Source organism: Prionailurus viverrinus, chromosome D1 (assembly GCF_022837055.1).
Source record: "Prionailurus viverrinus isolate Anna chromosome D1, UM_Priviv_1.0, whole genome shotgun sequence".
Lineage (NCBI taxonomy): Eukaryota > Metazoa > Chordata > Mammalia > Carnivora > Felidae > Prionailurus > Prionailurus viverrinus.
Genome location: NC_062570.1, coordinates 5,113,183 through 5,136,072, shown reverse-complemented (window position 1 = coordinate 5,136,072; position 22,890 = coordinate 5,113,183).

Sequence of the window (22,890 nt, the reverse complement as noted above, 5' to 3'; positions counted from 1 at the left end):
CTCTAATCTCTTAGAAGCTCATTTGAGAACTTTAGTGACACTCTCTGTGACACAGTTTCACATGTCCATAGCCTTAACATCCCTGAATGTAGGAAGCTGCTGATTCTCTGGTCTGTGTCAGACCCTAGCACCTAAATTTCCCTTTTCCAGGCTGCTGACAGCTAATTTCAAGTGTCTTCCCTCTCACTTTTCTTTCCAGACATCCAGGTCAACTGGGGTTCAGTAGCTGGCAAGATCTCTCCGTTCTCCTTCCTCACAGCCAAGGTCATATCCTGTAAGACTGACAACCAAAGCAAGAAGCAGATGGAGGTCTTTTGTTGGTGGATGTGGATTTATGATGAACAATTGTAACAAAGGCTGTGATTCACAAAGAGCCTCAGACTCTAACAGTAACGGGAGCTGTGTGTGTACCTCCCTTCTGCTCCTTAGCATTTATGCAGCCAGTGGGCATATCCACACAGCCCTCAGGGCCTCAGTTTCATCTCCTGGGAAATAAGCATGATCATATCTATGTAGCAAGATTGCTGCAATAATTACACAAAGTCATAAATGCAAACAAAAAGTAGAAATGGAAGCAGGAAAAATATAAACTGGACTTCTAAATGTGAGGACTTTGCCATTTTCTTTTAGTTTAACATTGAAATAGAAATAGGTCAACACATTTCCTCACAGCTAGAATCATCTGGAACTAACTACAACCATTCAGAAGTTAAACCACTCAGGGTAGCCTAAAAATTCAAAGACACTGAACTTTTGTGAACTCCACAAACATAAATGACCTTAACTAAAAACTTGTGCCAGAAAAATGGTTTTATTTATTTTACCACACAGGCTTCACATCTTTTCTGTCTGTCCATCATTGCAGTTATGACCTAAGGAGGGAAAGAGATGAATAGGGGCAGGATAAGGCTGTGATAGCAAGAAGGAACTAGTAATAACTCAGTGTCACCATTAAATGGACCACAACTTAATCTTATAGATTTGTAAGCCACCTTGTTGCCTGTGCAGCACTTTATTATAGTTTCTGCTCATAGGAGTAATTTCATATGGTTGTGTCCAGGCTACATGCCCAGTTGATCCCTGGCATTGCCAATTCTTATCCTCTAGAACTCAGGCTGGAAACCCAAAGTCCAAACTATCAGCTCCCACTCTTCTATTATTGGTTAGGTGTCCCCAAGGACAGTCACGTGCAATCTCAACATGTAAGCCCACTGGCCACTACTGAGGGGCACAGATTTCTAGAAGCCCATGCAGGCGCATCATGTCCAATGCAGGAACATGGGCAAAATCCCCTTTGAGTAGTGATGGCAGATGTGAGGGTGACCGCATTCCTCACAGTACAACTTTTCAAGGCAGAAGTGGCCAACTCCAGTGTTCTATTCATGGTACAGTTTTCCCTGTCCAGGGATGTTCAGGTTATATTTTATTTTGTTCTGCCTCCCAGTCATAAGACAGAGTACATGTAACTCAGATTGCTGCTCCTTGGGCAAAAGATGTACAGGAATATAGAAACAGTTAAGTCTGAGAAGATGCAGGCTTCCTGATAATGTTTGAGGTCAGGCTCACAGCAGAGCAAGAGAAGATTGATCCTCTGCACTGGCTCTGCATGAATTCTAAAACTCCACTCTTTCCTTCCCCAGCAAGTACTAGATGTCTATTATTAATGGGATACTCCACTGAACAATCAACATAAACAAGAGTCAGTAAAACAAATCAAGTCCTTACCTCAAGAAATCTGTGTATGTGATTGAGAAAGCCACGCTTCTTAAAAGGAGGGGAAAAGACTCAATAACTTACTTAGTTGCATGACCCCCAAGCACTAACAGAGCCAGATACAGTGCTTTTTAACTTAGCAAGCCCTTATTTAATTCCTGCACAGCTGCATGTTTTGATTCCCAAATATCTGTAAGTTTATCCTGAAAGCCTCGTGTTAGTCAACTGTCTGGTAGGGCAGCCCACATCTCATTTCAACCCTGTTTACAGATCAGAACACTAACATTCAGAGAGACTGTGTTATTGTGTCAATAAAATATCTGTATACCACAGTATCCCTGACTCCCAGAACAGAGTGTGTGTCAAAACAAAAAATACCAAGCGCATCGGGGCGCCTGGGTGGCTCAGTCGGTTGAGTGTCCGACTTCAGCTCAGGTCATGATCTCATGGCTTGTGAGTTCGAGCCCCGTGTTGGGGTCTGTGCTGACAGCTCAGAGCCTGGAGCCTGCTTCTGCTTCTGCTTCTGTGTCTCCCTTTCTCTATGCCCCTAACCCACTCGCATTCTGTCTGTCTCTCTCTCCCTCAAAAATAAGTAAACATTAAAAAAAAATTAAAAATACCAAGGGCATGAATTTAGCCAAGATTAGAATGACAATTAGCAGACTTGGGGGGTGAGCTCTTGTCTTCTGATTCTGATATGCATTCCAAATTCATAGAGTAGCTTCCCGCTTGAATAAATTAGTGTGTAGAATCCAGAAATCTTAGAGCTCATTTAGTCTCTACATCCACCTTAGTATAGACAATAAAATATTCTGTACAGGACTATCTTGTGTATACACAAAGTTTCATAGCTATTTTCTAGTGAAAAAATGTTACCAGAAATGCTATCTTTGGAATAAACTTGTTTATAACAGAATAATAATAATAAAAAAAAAACCCTAGTACTTGCTTATTCTCAGAATGGTATTTTTTGAGTTGGGGGAGCTGTTCCATATTAGAAGGTCTTTTTTTATGTTGTGTAACATAAGTTATGAAAATTCCAAAATCAGAAGAAATGTTTTCAGTAGATCATCTAAATTCCAGTCATGTTTATGTACTAAAAATATTTGCCTAAAAATGTTTGACTCCTGTAAGATGCATGCAGTTCATTAATGTGTCCTACCTGTGCAGTTCTTGAGATTGATTTAAGCTATCATATATTCCCTAAATGTCTTATGTACTCTGAGATAGACACTGGGAAGGTATATCAAGGTAAATAGGACAAAGTAACAGTCATTTAAAACAGTAAGAATAAAAGGAATAGCATACAAATGATGTAAACACTTAAGAATTCTACATAATTATCACATAAGGTTGTGGGAAGGGGAATTGTAGTAAATGTTTACACATTAGACTTTTACAACAAACTGTTAGGATGGTTGTGACTCACTGAAATTGGAAAGCATTCTTTCATTCACTCACTCACCAAGTACTTAAAGAACACCAATCAGCAGCCAGAAATTGTAGATACAGTGATAAACACAACATCCATACCTCCCTGCCCTAATAAAGTTAATGATCTAAGTGACAAAGACCAATAATGAATGTGGAATTATGATAAAAATATGCCAATAGGGAAATAATGGTATTTTGAGAAAATATGGAAAGAGGACCAAATTAGTTTCAGAGCATAAGGCAAGGGCAACTTGGGTTCCTAATGATTAAGCTAAAACATAAAAATTCAGTAGTTACCCAAGTGAAGAAAAGCAGGCCAAGTATTCCAGACAGGTGAAACAGTATATTCTAAGATCAGGAAGTGAAAGACATGTGACTTCCAGGAACAGAATTGAATTCAGAATGCTAGTCTAAGAGCATGAACAAGTACCAAGAGATGTGATTGGAGACTCACCTTGGATGGAATGGTCAGCTTGATTTCCAGAAAGCAATGGAGCCAAGCTAAACAGGGATGTAACACCATTAAAGGTGCATTTGGGAAGGAGCATTTCAGCTTTAGGAAGCCAAGAGACATGAGGTTTAGGACATCATCCAAGCGTCTATATGGCACGTCATGGGGCCCAGAACTATGGAGATACCAGTGGTAGTGCAGAGAAGTGGACAGATTCAGGAGCTACCAGTGATAGTAAAATCAACAGAATATGGTAATTAACAGAACCAAGGGGTATGAGAGATGGAAAAGTGCTTTAAATAACTCCATTTTCTCCAGTTCCTGACAAAGATGAAGAAGACTGGGAGAGACCTAAGACTGGAAAGGGAGAATCCATGGTGAGTTTTGTTTTGAATAGGTTGACTTTGAGTGCTCTGAAAAAAAACTTCTATTGGTTTCCAGGGAGACAGAGGGTCATCAGAAAATAGTGGAGGTTGGAAAAGATGGAGGCCTCTTTCAAGAGAATGTGGCAAGGGGGTAAGGCTTCAAGAACTGATGTGCAAGAAAGGCCAGAAACAGATGCTAGAAGGTTTGGAATTCCAGGTGAGAGCAGGGCATACATTTATTTAAATAAGAACAAATAATTCCAACCACCCTACCCTCTATATAGAAAATGAATGAACATATCAGTTTCCTACAGAAATTAGGGTCTATATGGAAAAGAACCTCAGGAACTAATCAAGCCTCTCAAAAAGTTATTTTTTTCCTCCCACTGTTTGATTAGAGAAAACTTAGAGTATTTTAGTAGGGCTAAATTCTTCATACTGACATTCAATCATGAGTCAGTCCCTTCTTGGAGAAGCCTGCACTTCAGATCAATTTTGGAAAACATGGATACCTCCAATAGAAATTCCAAGTATTATCTTCCTGCCTTCAATCTGAGCTCCTTTCCTCTCCTTCTGGGATTGCTGATTTCCCAGATTTCAATTACAAAAAAATGACTCCTACACTTACAGCATACAACCTCAGGTACTACCTATTTTTAATCATCACAGGTATCATCTCAAGTAGGAAGAGCAGCAATCACTAGTCCATTTTAAATTGTCAAGAAATTGGGGTGCCTGGGTGGCTCGGTTGGTTGAGCCAACTCTTGATCTCAGTTCAGGTCATGATCTCTTGGTTCATGAGTTTGAGCCCCAATTCAAGGTCTGTGCTGACAGTGTGAAGCCTGCTTGGTATTCTGTCTCTCTTCCTCTCTCTCTCTCTGTCCCTCCCAGGAGCACTTGCTCTCTCTCTCTCCCTCAAAATAAATAAACTTTAAAAAATAATAATAATAATAAAATAAGGCATCAGGGGACTAAGGTTTAGAGGCATTGAGTGGTTCATTCAAGGACACAGACCCATCAGGACATAACAGCAGGTCTTCTGATGCTACGGCTAGAGTTTCCACACTCCTGATAATGAACTAGGGAGTTTTTCATCCCACAAATCAGAAATCTATAATACTTAGTGCATGTACCATTAAATTCCACTTCTTATAGGTAGAAGAAACATCAATTATGAATCATGGCACTCTTTCCCACTGATTCAAGATCCAACCTCCAAATCATTGCCAATCTAATAATTCAAAAATTCTAATAATTCAAATGAATCTGAGTGGGCATATGAGGAAATCTGTTTTCAATGCTTCTCTTAAGGACTTGTATTTTTCATCAGGACCCTGACATCCCTAAAAGCTTTATTATGCATTCAGCTATGACTTCTTGTTTCTACACTAAGTTCTTATGCCATCTTGAGATGTCACTTTGCAGACATGAGCCTAGCTTCCTCACTTATGAAACAGATGATATGTGAGGTCTGTCCTAGTTCTGACAGTCGATTTTATGAAATTCCCAGGTGTGGTAACGGTGTGGGGGAGGGGGACTGTTATGAAGCAAGAGTAACTCAATTACATACCACAGAATTCCACTTTCATTATTTTCTTCTTGGTTCAACCTTGCTCATCATCACGCTTCACAGCTCATTCTGTCCCATAAAACGATGGGGAATATTAATTAATTCCTTAAAATACAATACAAGCAACTGTAGAATTTCTCTTGTTCTTTTAACATTGGGATTATACATAAAGCATGCAGTTTATAAGAGTCAGAGTACTTTAGTATAAGAAAGCAGGGACCTTGGATCCAAGAGAACAGAGTTCAAATCCTGAATCTATTTTTGATGGGTAATAGAAACCCTTGGCCAAAGTAACATTCCTAAACCTTGTATTCTTCATATTTTAAACAGATATATGTACTTTGTGATGTGCTGTGGTTTGAATTAGAAATACACATGTGAACTGTTCTACTGCTAAGTCTAGCACATAGAAGATGTCATTAAATATTATTTTTGTGTCTCTAATGCTAGCTTGGGACACCACACATTTGGTGTCCCTGTCAAATTAAAGTGATGTCTTTTGACTCTAGACGTACTCCTCTGATGACCTGTAAACACTTAGTATTATCAAATCCCCATTTCCAAAACCTCTGCTGTGAAAACAGTTTTGTGGTACGTACAACTAGGGCTATCATCTTTGACATTAACTCAAGGTCTGTGATCCCTGCACAAAACACACACCCTACTATAGCCGCTTGTACTCTGCTCCAGTACTACTACATGAAGGTTCATGTTTTAAGACCATGTCTTCATACTGGGAGGAGGCTTTGTCTAAAAACGAATAGAATGTGGGAGGTTAAAATAGATACTAGATACACTGAAGAGTCTCTGTACGTTTTAAAAGCAATTATAATTTGTGAGGACACAATACCTTCCAATCATAGTGTGATGTGCTAACCTCTGGAAAGCAGACAGATTAGAAAAAAATCGGTTTTTGACAGAAGTAGGGAGAACAACAGGGTAGCTCTGTGGGCTAAGGATCAGGGAGGGGCAGCTGTGGTGCTGCAAGCAGGAATCCTTTATCCTAGCCCTGCCTGTAACTTTCCAAGAGCCTGAGTGCAAATTGTCCCTTCTGCAGGTCTTTGATTTTTTTTATAGCTGTCAAACGTGGACAACTCTTCAGAGTTACTGTGAGCCACAAAAAAATAAGTGAGGGAACCAAAGATTTAGAATGTCCAATGAATATGAGTTGATGGAATAAAATACATTGATGTATTTATACAATCAGGACTGGCCCTGACTTGGTGACTGCCATCCAAGGGCTCTCTGCCCAAGCATTTCATGCTCCCCAATGACAGGGCTTCTCTGGTACTCCCAATTCTAATAATTTTGGATTTTGGCATTATGTCTCCAGAAGTCCCATGTTTATATTGGAATTAGCTTACATGAAGAGTAAGGTATTAAGCAAAACTTGTCTCTTAGTATATGTGTGAATGATGTAATAAGCTAATAATGAGGGACATAAGTTAGATGGGTCCTGATGGATATGGTGGAGGAAGGTGGGTCAGGAGTAGGAGGCATTGTATCTAAAGGTAAGCTCAGATGACCTAAGTAGGTGACATGGAGAAAAGGCAGAAAAGTTCTAAAAAGCAGGAGTCTAAGAAGTAGGGAAATAGCTAAGCAGAGAAAGATGACTTCAAAGGTTACAGTGGCTAGCATTTCCACCATGAAGTCAAAGAATCAAACTAGAACACCAGATCAAAATTATCCTACACCTTCGGCGACACAGTACTAGGGTACTGAGATTGAGATGAAGCTCTTCCCTTCTGTCAGTCTTGGTTCCCTCATTCACATAATAAGGAGATTAAATGATCACTGGGACCCATCCCAATACTCACATGCTAAGTTGCTATTTGTCAGCAATACCCATACACTGCTGGTATCTTAGGTCTTCCTCCACATACAGCTCAGACATCAAGTATCCATTAGGATAGACTTCTGGTGAGCTCAGACACAACCTTGGGATCCTTTTCAAGGAGGTAACCACTAATCGTCTATCCAATACAGCCAGAGGTTGAAATCTATTTGCCATGGTGGATAATATATTTCAATTCAAAGTGGCATAGAAGATTTGTGCAAATGATATAAATGGCTCCAAAATGCTGATTACCTTCTGCCTGAGGAACTGAAGAGATCCTATGGAGATGATATGGCTAGAGCCAGCCACAGGAGAAGAGCTGAGAAGAGTTCTTCTCCCATTGCCCCTTGATTTTTGAAAGCTACTGCCTCATTCCAAGGCTCAATGTCTCCTCTGGAATGAAAACCACTCTGAAAGTAGTCCAAAGAGGGAGACAGCATAGTGTGCATAGAATTCACATACTTGGGTTACATTTGACAACGTGATCTTGGGTAAATCACCTCGAAGCATTAGCTGCCAGATCTTTAAATTGCAGATGAAAATACATTATCTTATTTACATTTTGCAAGAATCCTATAAAGTGCAAGTGCTTTGAAAAATTACCCTACCATCACATTTTTGTGTATTGATAAGCCCTCCATCAGCTACCACCATTGGGGATTTGACAACCAATTAGGATTTATTTTTTAATATAATTTATTGTCAAATTGGTTTCCACACAACACCCAGTGCTCATCCCAACAAGTGCCCTCCTCAGTGCCCATCATCAATTAACATTTAAAAATGAGCCACAGGGCAGATATTCTGGTGCCAAAGAAAGAAAAGGGCTGTGACAACTTAAAAGGGTACCAAACATACATTTTATCAAGGTGACTTTCTCCTGCCATCCTCAGTGGACTACTTCTTCAACAAGTGCCTCTGACATTCTTCATCAAAGAAATGTCTAGACTCTGAGGTACTGAGATCTGGTGTTTTTCATTCATTCTGCTACACATGTTTCCTAGTCCCCTCTACTTCAAGGTGTTCTTGAAATTGATGGAAAACACACAAACTTCAGCCTACCTGCTACAATGTGAAAAGTTCAGTGGCACAGTGTAAATGAACAATGTTTGAAATTTTGGGCATTAACAAACTCTGAATATTGTGCAGGTCTTAAAAGTTCTGTTCCTTTTGCTATTCAGCAAAATGTTGGCAGTGAAGTAGTTCCTCAGTCTTTCTCTCCATGTACCTGGGACATTGGCTCAGTCCGAAACACATCAATAGAACCTGGGAAATCATGTTCCAATCATATCCAAAAGTTAATCCCTAGAGCTGTCTTGAGGTCAGGAAAGATATCACGACCTAGAATTATCACTAACTCTCTTACTGTATCCTATGTATGTCTGATGTGAGAGCAGTGCTCTGCAAAACTTTTAGTCAAAACAAAAGATAACTTGAAAAGGTGGGGAGGAAAGTCAGAGACAAAAAAAAAGGAGGTAAATCCAAGCCCACAGAGCACAGTCTAAACATAACAGAGACTTAAGTGAAAAATCCTCAAGAATGTTTTATGAATGCAAGAACATACTTGCGAATGACATATCCAACAAGGGGTTAATAGCCAATATATAAGAACTAATACAACTCAACACCCAAACAACAATGAAATCCAATTGGAAAATGGGAAGAAGAGATGACTAGTCATTTCTCTAAAGACAACATCCAAATGGACAACAGACACATGAAAAGATGTTCAACATCACTCATCATTAGAGAAATGCAAATCAAAACAATGAGATGTTACCTCACACCTGTCAAAATGGCAAAAAATCAAAAGCACAAGAAATAAAAAGTGTTGTTGAGGATGTGATGTAAAAGGAACCCTCACACACTGTTGGTGAGAATGCAAACTAGTGCAGCCACTGTGGATAATAGTATGGAGGTTCCTCAAAAAATTAAAAATAAAATTACCATGTGATCCAATAATTCCACTGCTGGGTATTTACTCAAAGAACATAAAAACACTAAATCAAAATGATATTTGCACCCCTATGTTTATTGCAGCATTATTTACTGTAACCGAATTATGGAAACAGCCCAAGTGTCCACCGACTACTGAATGGATACAAAAGATGTGATATATATACAATGGAGTATTACTCAGCCATTAAAAATGAAATATTGCCATTTGCAACAACATGAATGGAGCTAGTAAGTATAATGTTAAGTGAAATGAATCAGTCAGATAAAGACAAATAACTTACGATCTCATTCATATTTAAGAAACAAACAAAGGAAAAAAGAGGTAGACTCTTAACTATAGAGAAATAACTGATGACTACCACAGCAGGGTGGGGGAAATGTGGGAAATAAGTGAAAGGGATTAAGTATACTTGTTATGATGAGCACTGAGTATGTATTCAACTATTGAATCACTATATAGCACACCTGAAACTATTATGGCACTATGTTAATTACACTGATTTTTTAAAATACAATTTATTGTCAAATTAGTTTCCATACAACACCCAGTGCTCTCATTTTTTAAAAATGTTTTATGGAGTAAAATAAGAAAAAGATCAGGATAAGGGAGGTTGCATCACAAATGTTCATTATCTGTCAATTTTAAGAATATTTGGATAGAAGAGGATTCCTTATCACCTGACCCCAAACCTTATTTTATTATTCCTTTTCATAATTGTAACTACAGAATCCCAGAGTGGTAAAGCAGTCAACTGATACTAGAAGGCACAAATTTTCCTCTATACCCTGCCACTACATCAAAAATTAAGAGACCAACATGTTGGGGTGCCTGGGTGGCTCAGTCAGTTGAGCATCTAACTTTTGATTTCAGCTCAGATCATGATCTCACAGTTTGTGGGATCAAGCCCCTTGTCAGGCTTCTTGCTGACTGTGGAGACTTCTTAGGATTCTCTCTCAAAATAAATGAATAAACTTTGGAAGAAGAAGAAGAAGAAGAAGAAGAAGAAGAAGAAGAAGAAGAAGCAGCAGCAGCAGCAGCAGCAGCAGAGGAGTAGACTAACAGATTGCATGACTTCATATAAGTCAAAATTAGAGAGAAGCAGGCTTGGAGTGAGACAATGTTAGATACAGGGTCTCCAATATACATAAACTTAAGAGCAAATGTGGAAAAGAATGTATGCCCAATTCTATTTAGAACACTGTAGAATACTTAGGGCACTAGACAGTTCTTAGCTCCTATGATGTTTTCGTTGTTGACAACAAAACTTTTTACAGCAACAATTTCAATGTTATCCTCAAACAATCCAATGGGTCCTTCTACATGGCAGCATCATACATTTGATCCTTTTCATCCTGCAACCATGTGGATGGAACACAGTAAGAGATGTGTAATGACATATTCAAGGTCATAATGAGAATTAATGACAGGTCTCAAATAGACAGTAGGGAAGAATTTATAAAGAAGCATAATTTTACCTCAAACAGAACATAGATACTAATAGGTTAAATGTAAACATGTGAAGACAACCGAGAGAACAAGAATAAAGTGGGGAGTAAGAAGATAATCTCCAGGAAATGCTGAAACGAATTCAACTCTATATTCATCCCTGTGCCTGGCACAATGCTTAGTAGATACAAAAGTAGCATTTTTTTAACTTGTTTTATTTTTTTTAATTTACATCCAAATTAGCATATAGTGCAACAATGATTTCAGGAGTAGATTCCTTAGTGTCCCATACCCATTTAGGCCATGGCCCTCTCACAATCCTTCCCGTAACCCTCAGTTTGTTCTCCATATTTATGAGTCTCTTCTGTTTTGTCCCCCTCCCTGTATTTATATTATTTTTTTTGTTTCCCTTCCCTTCTGTTCATTTGTTTTGTCTCTTAAAGTCCTCATATGTGTGAAGTCATATGATTTTTGTCTTTCTCTGACTAATTTCACTTAGCATAATACCCTCCAGTTCCATCCATGTAGTTGCAAATGGCAAGATCTCATTCTTTTTGATTGCTGAGTAACAATCCATTGTGTATATATATATATACCACATCTTCTTTATCCATTCATCCATCGATGGACATTTGGACTCTTTCCATACTTTGGCTATTGTGGATAGTGCTGCTATAAACATGGGGGTGCATGTGTCCCTTCGAAACAGAACACCTGTATCCCTTGGATAAATGCCTAGTAGTGCAATTGCTGGGTCGTAGGGTAGTTCTACTTTTAGTTTTTTGAGGAACTTCCATACTGTTTTCCAGAGTGGCTGTACCAGCTTGCATTCCCACCAACAATGCAAAAGAGATTCTCTGCATCCTCGCCAACATCTCTTGTTGCCTGAGTTGTTAATGTTAGCCATTCTGACAGGTGTCAGGTGGTATCTCATTGTGGTTTTGATTTGTATTTCCCTGATGATGAGTGATGTGGAGCATTTTTTCATGTGTCGGTTGGCCATCTGGATGTCTTCTTTGGAGAAGTGTCTATTCATGTCTTTGGCCCATTTCTTCACTGGATTATTTTTGTGTTGTTGTTGTTGAGGTTGTTAAGTTCTTTATATATTTTGGATACTAACCCTTTATCTGATATGTCATTTGCAAATATGTCCCATTCTGTCAGTCAAAAGTAGCAATTTTTTATTTGACTTTAATTTGATCAACTAAGTTCAGAAAGGGTTTTCTGATGGCTCCACCATAGCTGTTATTAAAATAAAAACTCCCAATAGGAAATATTAGAACCCCCAAGGCAATTAAAAAAAAACAAAACTAAACAAAACACCATAGGACTTTCAAAAGCATAGTAACCCAGTAAATTTTCCAAAGAAACAAGAACAAAAAATAAGAATAGTGTATGAAGAGACTGTGTGATCACAAAGAAGTTAACCTTTTAGGAATTAAGTTTTGACTTTGGGTTAAGAAGGTCATTATTAAACCTAAAATCTCTACGACTCCAAATAATTTGGGTGTGAGTAGGTATTTTTAAACACTGACAGCAGAATATTTCTTGGACTTCTATGCTTTGGAGACATGGAGATCAGCTTGGGTGTATTTTGAGAATATAACACATTGATAACCCTGATCTCTTCTGGATGTGGAATTCAGGTATGAGATAATTTAAACTCTTGGGGGAGAGTTACACTGTAGCTTGAACATGATCTCACTATTGCTTCTCTGAGTGTCTATAAGAAAAGTATTCACAACATCAGTTCAACACTGCGACCTCAGCCATTAATTCAGTTTCCAAATAGTGGATCCTAGTAGTTTCTATTTGTGTCCCAAATAAGACTCAATCATAATCCTTTGCCTCCAGTAGAGATCAAATTCAAGTGAGACATTTGGACATCCAAATAACAATAATGTAAAATACGAGATTTCTTAATAAAACCATTTGATTTTATATAAAGTGCTCAAGTAGGAACACCTGGGTGACTCAGTCTGGTAAGTATCTAACTCTTGATTTCATCTCTGGTCATGATCTCAGGGTTCATCAGATTGAACCCCACACTGGGCTCCGTGCTGACAGTGCAGAGTCTGCTTGGGATTCACTCTCTCCTTCTCTCTGTCCCTCCCTTGCTCATTCTCATTCTCTCTCTCTCTCTCTCTCTCTCTCTCTCTCTCTCTCTCCCTCCCTCAAAATAAATGAACATTTTTTTAAAAAACGTTCTCAGTGGCACAGAGAAAGAAGTCTCTCTTCCTCAAGGGGCCATCCATTCATTTAAGTGTCAGACATGGACACCTAGAGCCAAAGGAAGAAAATGGGTAATATGGCAAAGCTTAATATTTTAAGTGAGTAAGCTTAAAACCTGTGTGACCTGAGAAGAAAGTTGAGAAGTCAATGTCAAGCGTTTGTACAATACAACGGATTGACCTTATCATTTGTAGCAAACCTTGAGTGGATTTGAATCCTCCCTCTGTCACATACTTGATGTAGCTTAAGGTGGGTAATTACTCTAAGGCTTTGTTTCCTGTCTACCTAAAACAAAGAGAAATATCTATTTGACTTGGTTGCTATGTGGTCGAATGAGCCTGTTAAGTAGACCAAGTATAAAATATAATTTTGGGGACACATTAATGAGAATTAGAACACAAATCTCACTTTTCCCTCCTATTTTTGATGACTCCACATAAACCCTCTCTTGGTTTTCTGTGCTCAATCTCCTAGTCTAGGCTTCTCCCCACAAAGACAGACAGATCGTATCAGAAACAAGGAGCAGATCCCAAACAGATACTGCATCACACACTTTTCTAAACTTTAAATGGCAACATTTAGAGGGACTTAAACTGGCTTCATAGGTAGATCTCTGCCCAAATGACCTAAAAAGAAAAACAAGTAACAGGGAAAAAATATCTAACAAGTGTTGGTTTGATCATCAAGCTTGGGGACTGAACAATTGTGAATAAAGGTCAAATTGTGGAGAATGTATCTAAAATGTTATTCAGTGAAACGTTATATGGAAAAAGATGAACTAGGACCAATTCTGTTTAGAGTATGATGCTATATAAAAAAATATACAAATACACTTAAAATGCTTTCAAATCTCTTGAGGCTCACATCAAAGTAAAAATATAAGGAAGGTGGTCCTTACAGTGACACTTCATAGTGTCAGGCTGTATTATCTGGCTATAGCCCAACAAACTCAGGGAAAACTTGACCCATAAAAAGCTGGTTTCCTAAAATAAATCTAAACCTTAATGAGCATCCAAAGGCTTTCACTGGCAGTGATAAGGGTGCAGATCTTCACTCTTACTGTAGATTTTAAAATCCCAATATCTAAAGCTAATGAAGCCAGTGGAATTCATAGCCTAGGGCAAAAGTCAGTCCTCAGATCTGGGAGATTTCTATATTTAGTTTATTTGAAGTAAAAATTTTAAGGCTATAAACCTCATGTGCTATCTCCTGGTCTCCTTCCAGAATTTATTTCAACAAATCATTTGGCATAAGGTATTATATAACCTAGAAGAGTAATCTTTTATGGATTAGGACTAATTGGGCTGTCAATTAGATTTTGCTATGCAACCGATGGTGTAGCTACCAGTAGGGAACGGGCTATTTTTTATTACAAACACATAGAAAATCCATTGACAAAATTGACAGATAATCTTTAAACAAACTTATCTTAAAAATTTTTGTTTTTTTTTTAATATAACAGCATCTGATGTTAACTTCAGAAGTAGAGTCTTGTCAAAAAACAGGAAAGACATCATCCTTGGATGATTAAATTTCAGTCCAGGAAGTAGGAGGTTTAACAAGCAAGTTGGCTTTGAGTAGGTCCCTTTTCTTCTCTTGCTTAGATTTTTACACTTTTAAATAAGGTGTCCCTAAAAAATATAAAATTTCATCTGGCTCCAAATTAAACTATTACTTAAGGTATTGGGAATCCTAATGACTTCATCTCTCCATCTCTGAAGGATGTTTATCCATTCTTTTACAAACATATTCAGAGTTATTATATATTTTACAAACATTTATTGAACACTTTTTATGCATTATGTACATAGTTACCTGGTGTTTAGCCATGTATGACCCAAATAGCAATAAACCTATGCTGCCCTGAAGTTGACATTCTTCCTTGGGGAAAAAATAAAGTCAAAGGATGTTAAGCAAAGAAATTTAAAACAAGGAAGCAAAGATATTGACTTGAATGGAGTAACGTGTGACAATTTAAATAGAAACTTCACTGAAAAGTGACATTTAACCCAAGATCTGAAGGAGATGAGCAAGAGAGGCAAACGGAAACCTGGGGGCAGAACACTCTAGGGTAAGGCAACTGGAAGTGAAAATGACTTCAGACAACAGCCAAGTGTGTGTATGTTCCAGAAAGACTAACAGCCCAGTACGTGTAGAATGGAATAAACAAAGAGATCAGTAGAAGATGAGATTAGAGAGGTAAAAGGGGAGCCGAGGTTTTAAAGCATGGCAGGTCATTATACAGATGCAGCCGTCTGTTCTGAGTGCCATAGAAAACCATTGCAGAAGATATAATAGGATCTGCCTCTGTCTCCTATATTGAGATAGACACAAGTTAGAGAAGTATTGTTAATAATCCAGGCAAGAAGGAACAATGACTGGGACCAAGACTGTGGCAGTGGCAGTGCTGAACGGTCAGATTCTGGATGTATTATCAAAGTATTACTTACAGAATTTGCTGTTGGATCAGAAGTAGACATACAAGAGAAATTACAGATGATTTCAAAGTGTTTCACTTCAGGCATTGGAAGGACACTAGAGCACAGACTAGTATCAGGCTCTGCCACCTCTTCCACTCTGTGACACAGGGCAAGGTAATAGTTGTCTCCATTTTTTACTATAAAATGGTGTAATAATATTAATTACTTCATATGAAGTTTTTAATGATGATTAGTGTCAATACAAAGTTCTTCCAACATTGCCTGACACATAGTAAGTCCTATGTAAATGTTTGCTACTGCTATTGCCATTATGTTGAGAAAAAACTGGGGACCAGATTGGGGGAAGGAGGTTCAAGATTTAGATTTGGGACACGTGAAGTCTGAGTTGAAAGATCAGTGATTCAAGGAGAGATGTTGAGGAGTTATATATATACATATATATACACATCCACAAAAGTATAGATCAAGAGATTAAATTTAAATGTCACCAATGTATAGGGGATGCTTAAAAGCCTACTAGTGCAGGAGATCACCAATAAAGGGATGAGTTCTGAAGACATAGCCCTAGAACACCCCAACACAAAGGAGAAGGAGACGTAAGAATATCCAAGAAGCCAAATCAATCATGTCAAAGATAAGGGAGGAATCAACTCAAATACTTCTGATTAGTTAAGAAAAAGACTGAGAATTTGTTGTTGGATATGGCCATGTGGAGGTCATCAATCAAGAGCTTTTTGGTAGAGTGGTAGGGATGAGAGCTTGATAGGGATCCATGGTGAAGGAAAAAAAGAATGGGGTACAATGAATAAAGCCAAGTCTTTCCAAAAGTTTTGGTGTTAAATGCAATAAATAGATATGGTGGCAAATGAAAAAAAAAAAAGCAAAAGCAACAAACATTAATGTGGGAGAAATAACAGCGTGTTTGTGTGCTGACAGGAATGATCCAATTGAAAGGGAAAAATTAATGATGGAGAAGAAGAGACAGAGATGAAGTATTTCCATCTCATCCCTGCAATGGGGGAGAACAGAAAGTGGGTCCAGGAAAAACCACAGTGTGATTTACGATACTCAAGGCTGGAAGATACCAGGCCCCCCTGGATGCATACATTTGAATGTGGATTTTCCGGCCACTTCAGGAAGAATTGTTCATTACTTTTTTTCCTAGGTAATAAGGAAAATATCCTACAATAGCATTCATCTAGTCCATTACTCTCTGGTTTAGAAAAAAAAAATAATAACCCAGCCGAGAACTGAGGTATTGGGCCTCTGGACATCTCACTTCAAATTGTCCCAGCCCCAATCTCACTTCTGTAGGAATACTGGATTTTCCGTAGCAGAAACTCAGTAACAGTCCCAGCCAAGTGCCAGGCACTTCATCAGGATTAGCTAATTGAATCTACAGAATCCACGAAGTACTAATGACAGGACTATTACAATTTATTCTATTTTAGAGAAAAGGGAACTGAGGTCCTTTGTGGGTAAATAAATTGCTCAGGAGATTTGAACTGAGATCTAGTCATCCACTGAGCTCAAGTGTTTCCTCTACAAGACTCATTCACACGCACCCCTTCCCTAAAGGTAAATGATATGCACATAGATTTCCTTGAATGAAGAGAATGATTGTTGAAGTCAGTTGATGTGTTTATGTAAGACTGGGACCCAATTTTATTGTGTAATTAGTTGGCAAACACTGATGAATGCAAATTTCATGGTACCTTCAAAAAGACATTTGTGTGCCTTACTGGTGTCACAGAAACTTGAAAGTCAAATTTTGATTAATGTTAAAACCATCAGGGCACCTTGCAGCTATACAACATTTTGAAAGGAAGACTCGCAAAGCCTAGGTTTGGAACTGACATCAGTAAGTTTGATATCAGCCTGGGTATGTGGGAGTCTGGTGGGGAAAATCACATACTCTCAGACAATGTAGAAGCCAGGAGCACTGATTCTTTCTGATAGCAGTACCACATCTCTCACCAGATCCTAGAGCCCCCTCAAGAGAAACATACAGCTGCATCCATCAACACTTATTTGATGCCCTACTATATGCCACGTACTGTTCTGACATGCACAATCTGCCTTTTGTATAAATTTAGCTAGTAGAATCTACCAGATTTGTTTCTCCTTCTGCAATACGAGGACTACAGGATTTGACTGGAAGGGTGTTAAGTAATTCCAAGCCAGGCTGTTTGAGATTCCTTTTATAACTGTCACATTAGTTAGCACAGAGTAAGCACACAAAAGCTCCTCCTTACTTACTAGTTGCTGTGGATGGTTGGACACAGGAGGGTGAGTGACCTCAGTTGAGTTATTTCCACTCTTATCTATCATTTCCATGTCCTATTTGAATGATAATAGTCCCTATTTCAAAAGATTGCTGAGGATTCTACCACATGAATAATATATATCACCTGGTTTAAGGCTCAGCATCTTTAATGAGTTATTAATATAAAGTTCTTTGAGCTCTTCAAATTAAGCATGTATTAAATGCATATTATTCTTAAGTCCTCCCTTTCCAGTTTCTTAGAGTCTACCGTGTTCTAATGGGGCCAATGGAGTCAGATTTCTTAGTCACACCTAACCTCTTGGGAATTCCCAGATCCTGCTCATAAGCTCCCCAAACAAGGAAATGTTCATTAAGCATTTGGTTACGTTTTTCTTCACATTCTCAAATAGGTTAAGAGACAGCTTGATACATTTATATTATTCATTTGAAGTCACTTAAATGGTCTGACTCAGATTTGGCATACAAATAATTCCTGTTAGAAACAAAATGCAAAAAAAGAAAAAAAATCACTATTTCCAACACTTTCTCAGCTTTGACAGTTTCACCACAGGGCAAAGTTTGAATACTGTAAAATATACTTTCTGAAACTATGCTTATTTTATTTCATCTTGAAGGACACTGAATTTTGTCATGATATTATCAGTGCTTTATATGGCAGCTTTCAGGATATTTACTCATTTCTTCTCCTTTAGTTTTAAGAAAGGGGAAAATATTGTGATTTCTATTTTACTACAATGTAAGTAGAAATTCAGAGAAATGGTCCCACATGTTCAGAGTCACAGAACTAGATTATTGCTGAGCACAGATTCAAGCCCTTGACGTCTAACTCTTGCTGCTCTTTTTACCACACCTGGTAACCAACTTATGAAGACTTCTGATATACTCATCACCTCATCCACCATGTCCATGGTAGCTTTTATCTAGCAATACTACTTTAAAAAATTATTTATTTTTCTTCTCTTATTAGGTGTGGTGCTAGGACTGGATGTTAATAATATCCACAAACAGACAGAATTGCAAACATACATTGAAGATTAGAACAGGGATATGTGTTTTGAAGAACTCTGTGATGTCATGAAAATAGATCATGAGAGCATTTTATCTAGTCTGGGGATAGGAGGCCAGAAAAGTCTTCCTGAAGAAATCTGAAAGGTAAGTGACAGCTACACCAGCAAAAGGAGAAGATATTCCTGGCAGAGGAAGGCCACAAGCAAAGGATAATGAAGGAAGGACAGACAATGTCTCAATTTTCATTGAGAAAATGAACAGGAAAACAGATGTGAGAGGAGACAGCCCACAAAATGGATTTCCATCACCTTCCTAGGAAAATATACTTACCTTTTCTCCTGCTGATTCGACACATATTGACAGAGCACTCATCATATACCAGTCGTAATATAGCAAGAGCTAGGGGAGCCTGTGAACAGATAATGGTCCCTGCTTGAGGGGACTTCAAGTCTTCACCACAACACAACATACAGGTAATTAAGATTCAATTCTATGATAGACAAATGTAGTATGCTAGAGGTAGACCTACAAGAGACACCTAACCCAAACTGAGCAATCAGGAAAGCACCAGCCAGGACTTTAAGTAGAGAAGTGTTAGCCATGTGAAGGGTGGGGGGGGGGGTGCTTTATAATCAACGTAACACATTATGAGAAAGTGCAAGATAAAAAAAGGAGGATGAGTAAAGTATATAGTGGAAGAAAAGTAAGTTAGAGATGAAGTTGGGGATTTCAGGATACCAAGTATAGGTCTCACAAGTCATGTTAGACCATGTTAGATTCATCCTAAGTCACCAGGACCTTTTAGTACAGAAAAAAATCAGACTGTCTTATGTATTGGAAAGTTCTCTCTGGCTGCAAAATTGAAAATGGATTAAATGGAACAGCACAGAAGGTGGCTGTGTACACAGGAAGCTATAGCTGTCATCAAGACAAGAGGTGATGGTGATTTCAACTATAGCAGTGACAGTGGGGATAGAGAGGTGACAGATACATGTCCTACTTTCAAGGTAGTGTCTTACATTGACTTCCTTTTTTTTTAAGCACATTTTCTGCCATCCTCAGCCCCTTCTGATGGAAATAATTTCATTCATGACCTCTGCTGAAGACACCACCATATTTTGCCCTAAGTAATCCCACCACCCAATAGGCCCAGGCTACTGGAGAAGAGACAACTTCTTAGCTGAGGACTGAGTATCTGGCCCAAAGCTGGGATGAAGTCTATCTTTAAGAAATTTATGTTGCCACTTATGGGAATACAAGTTAAATACAAAGAGAAAAGTAGAATGGAAAGTAAAATGTAAGATAATGAGAAAGCCAAGACACACGGGGGCATAACATTAAGCTGGAGTCCTAGAATGAAAAGCCATTGATCCCAATTGCTGGGGTACTTAAGGCACTCGGACCCAGAACCACCCTCAGGCTCCTGCTCTTTTCAGTTCGTGTGGGTCTTTCTGAAGTCCCATGTCCATATACTCATATAACAAGTTCTCTGACTGAGAAAATTTGAGTTAGTCTCAATTCCTTAAAACTCAATTTGTCTAACCAGTACCACCTACTATAAATCTTTTAAGATGGATCATACATCAAACATCCTCAAAAGTACTGGGACAATAGTGGTGTTCTTTTTCCACAAGTCATTCCCAGAGAGTAAGTTCTGTTTAACTGGTAGTTATCTTCAAGAGCATTAGATCTAATGACAGTGACTGGTTATTCTGTATTTTCAGTGAGAAATGAATGATGATAAAAAAAAAGGTAGGGTAGGGCTCCCATTGTAATAGGAGGAATTTCAATAAAATTTCCTTTAAAGTAATGGCTTTTTTTATTCTGGAAAGACAACAGAAGGAGTCCTCTCTGGATGAAAAAGACAACAAGTCATTTTAGAGAAGCAGGACTTTTTTTTTCTAATATGAAATTTATTGTCAAATTGCTTTCCATACAACACCCAGTGCTCATCCCAAAAGGTGCCCTCCTCAATACCCATCACCCCCCCTCCCCTCCCTCCCACCCCCATCTACCCTCAGTTTGTTCTCAGTTTTTAAGAGTCTCTTATGCTTTGGCTCTCTCCCTCTCTAACCTCTTTTTTTTTCCTTCCCCTCCCCCATGGACTTCTGTTAAGTTTCTCAGGATCCACATAACAGTGAAAACAAATGGTATCTGTCTTTCTCTGTATGGCTTATTTCACTTAGCATAACACTCTCCAGTTCCATCCACATTGCTACAAAAGGCCATATTTCATTCTTCCTCATTGCCACGTAGTATTCCATTGTGTATACAAACCACAATTTCTTTATCCATTCATCAGGTGATGGACATTTAGGCTCTTTCCATAATTTGGCTATTGTTGAGAGTGCTGCTATAAACATTGGGGTACAAGTGCCCCAATACATCAGTACTCCTGTATCCCTTGGGTAAATTCCTAGCAGTGCTATTGCCGGGTCATAGGGGAGATCTATTTTTAATTTTTTGAGGAATCTCCACACTGTTTTCCAGAGCGGCTGTACCAGTTTGCATTCCCACCAACAGGGCAAGAGGGTTCCTGTTTCTCCACATCCTCTCCAGCGTCTATAGTCTCCTGATTTGTTCATTTTAGCCACTCTGACTGGCATGAGGTGGTATTTGAGTGTGGTTTTGATTTGTATTTCCCTGATGAGGAGCGACGTTGAGCATCTTTTCATGTGCGTGTTGGCCATCCGGATGTCTTCTTTAGAGAAGTGTCTATTCATGTTTTTTGCCCATTTCTTCACTGGATTATTTGTTTTTCGGGTGTGGAGTTTGGTGAGTTCTTTATAGATTTTGGATACTAGCTCTTTGTCCGATATGTCATTTGCAAATATCTTTTCCCATTCCATTGGTTGCCTTTTAGTTTTGTTGATTGTTTCCTTTGCTGTGCAGAAGCTTTTTATCTTCAGGAGATCCCAATAGTTCATTTTTCCTTTTAATTCCCTTGCCTTTGGAGATGTGTCAAGTAAGAAATTGCTGTGGCTGAGGTCAGAGAGGTCTTTTCCTACTTTCTCCTCTAGGGTTGTGATGGTTTCTTGTCTCACATTCAGGTCCTTTATCCATTTTGAGTTTGTTTTTGTGAATGGTGTAACAAAGTGGTCTAGTTTCATCCTTCTGCATGTTGCTGTCCTGTTCTCCCAGCACCATTTGTTAAAGAGACTGTCATTTTTTCCATTGACTATTCTTTCCTGCCTTGTCAAAGATTAGTTGGCCATACTTTTGTGGGTCTAGTTCTGGGGTTTCTATTCTATTCCATTGGTCTATGTGTCTGTTTTTGTGCCTATACCATGCTGTCTTGATGATGACAGCTTTGTAGTAGAGGCTAAAGTCTGGGATTGTGATGCCTCCTGCTTTGGTCTTCTTTTTCAGAATTACTTTGGCTATTTGGGGTCTTTTGTGGTTCCATACAAATTTTAGAATTGCTTGTTCTAGCTTCGAGAAGAATGTTGGTGCAATTGGGATTGGGATTGCATTGAATGTGTAGATTGCTTTGGGTAGTATTGACATTTTAACAAGGTTTATTTTTCCAATCCATGAGCAGGGAATGTTTTTCCATTTCTTTCTATCTTCTTCAATTTTCTTCATAAGCTTTCTATAGTTTTCAGCATACAGATCTTTTACATCTTTGGTTAGGTTTATTTCTAGGTATTTTATGCTTCCTGGTGCAATTGTGAATAGGATCAGTTTCTTTATTTGTCTTTCTGTTGTTTCATTATTAGTGTATAACCATGCAACTGATTTCTGTACATTGATAGTGTAACCTGCGAGTTTGCTGAATTCATGTATCAGTTCTAGCAGACTTTTGGTGGAGTCTATCGGATTTTCCATGTATTATATCATGTCAGCTGCAAAAAGTGAAAGCTTGACTTCATCTTTGCCAATTTTGATGCCTTTGATTTCCTTTTGTTGTCTTATTGCTGATGCTAGAACTTCCAACACTATGTTAAACAATAGTGGTGAGAGTGGGCATCCCTGTCGTGTTCCTGATCTCAGGGAGAAAGCTCTCAGTTTTTCCCCATTGAGGATGATATTAGCTGTGGGCCTTTCATAAATGGCTTTTATGATGTTTAAGTATGTTCCTTCTATCCCGACCTTTCTCGAGGGTTTTTATTAAGAAAGGACGCTGAATTTTGTCAAATGCTTTTT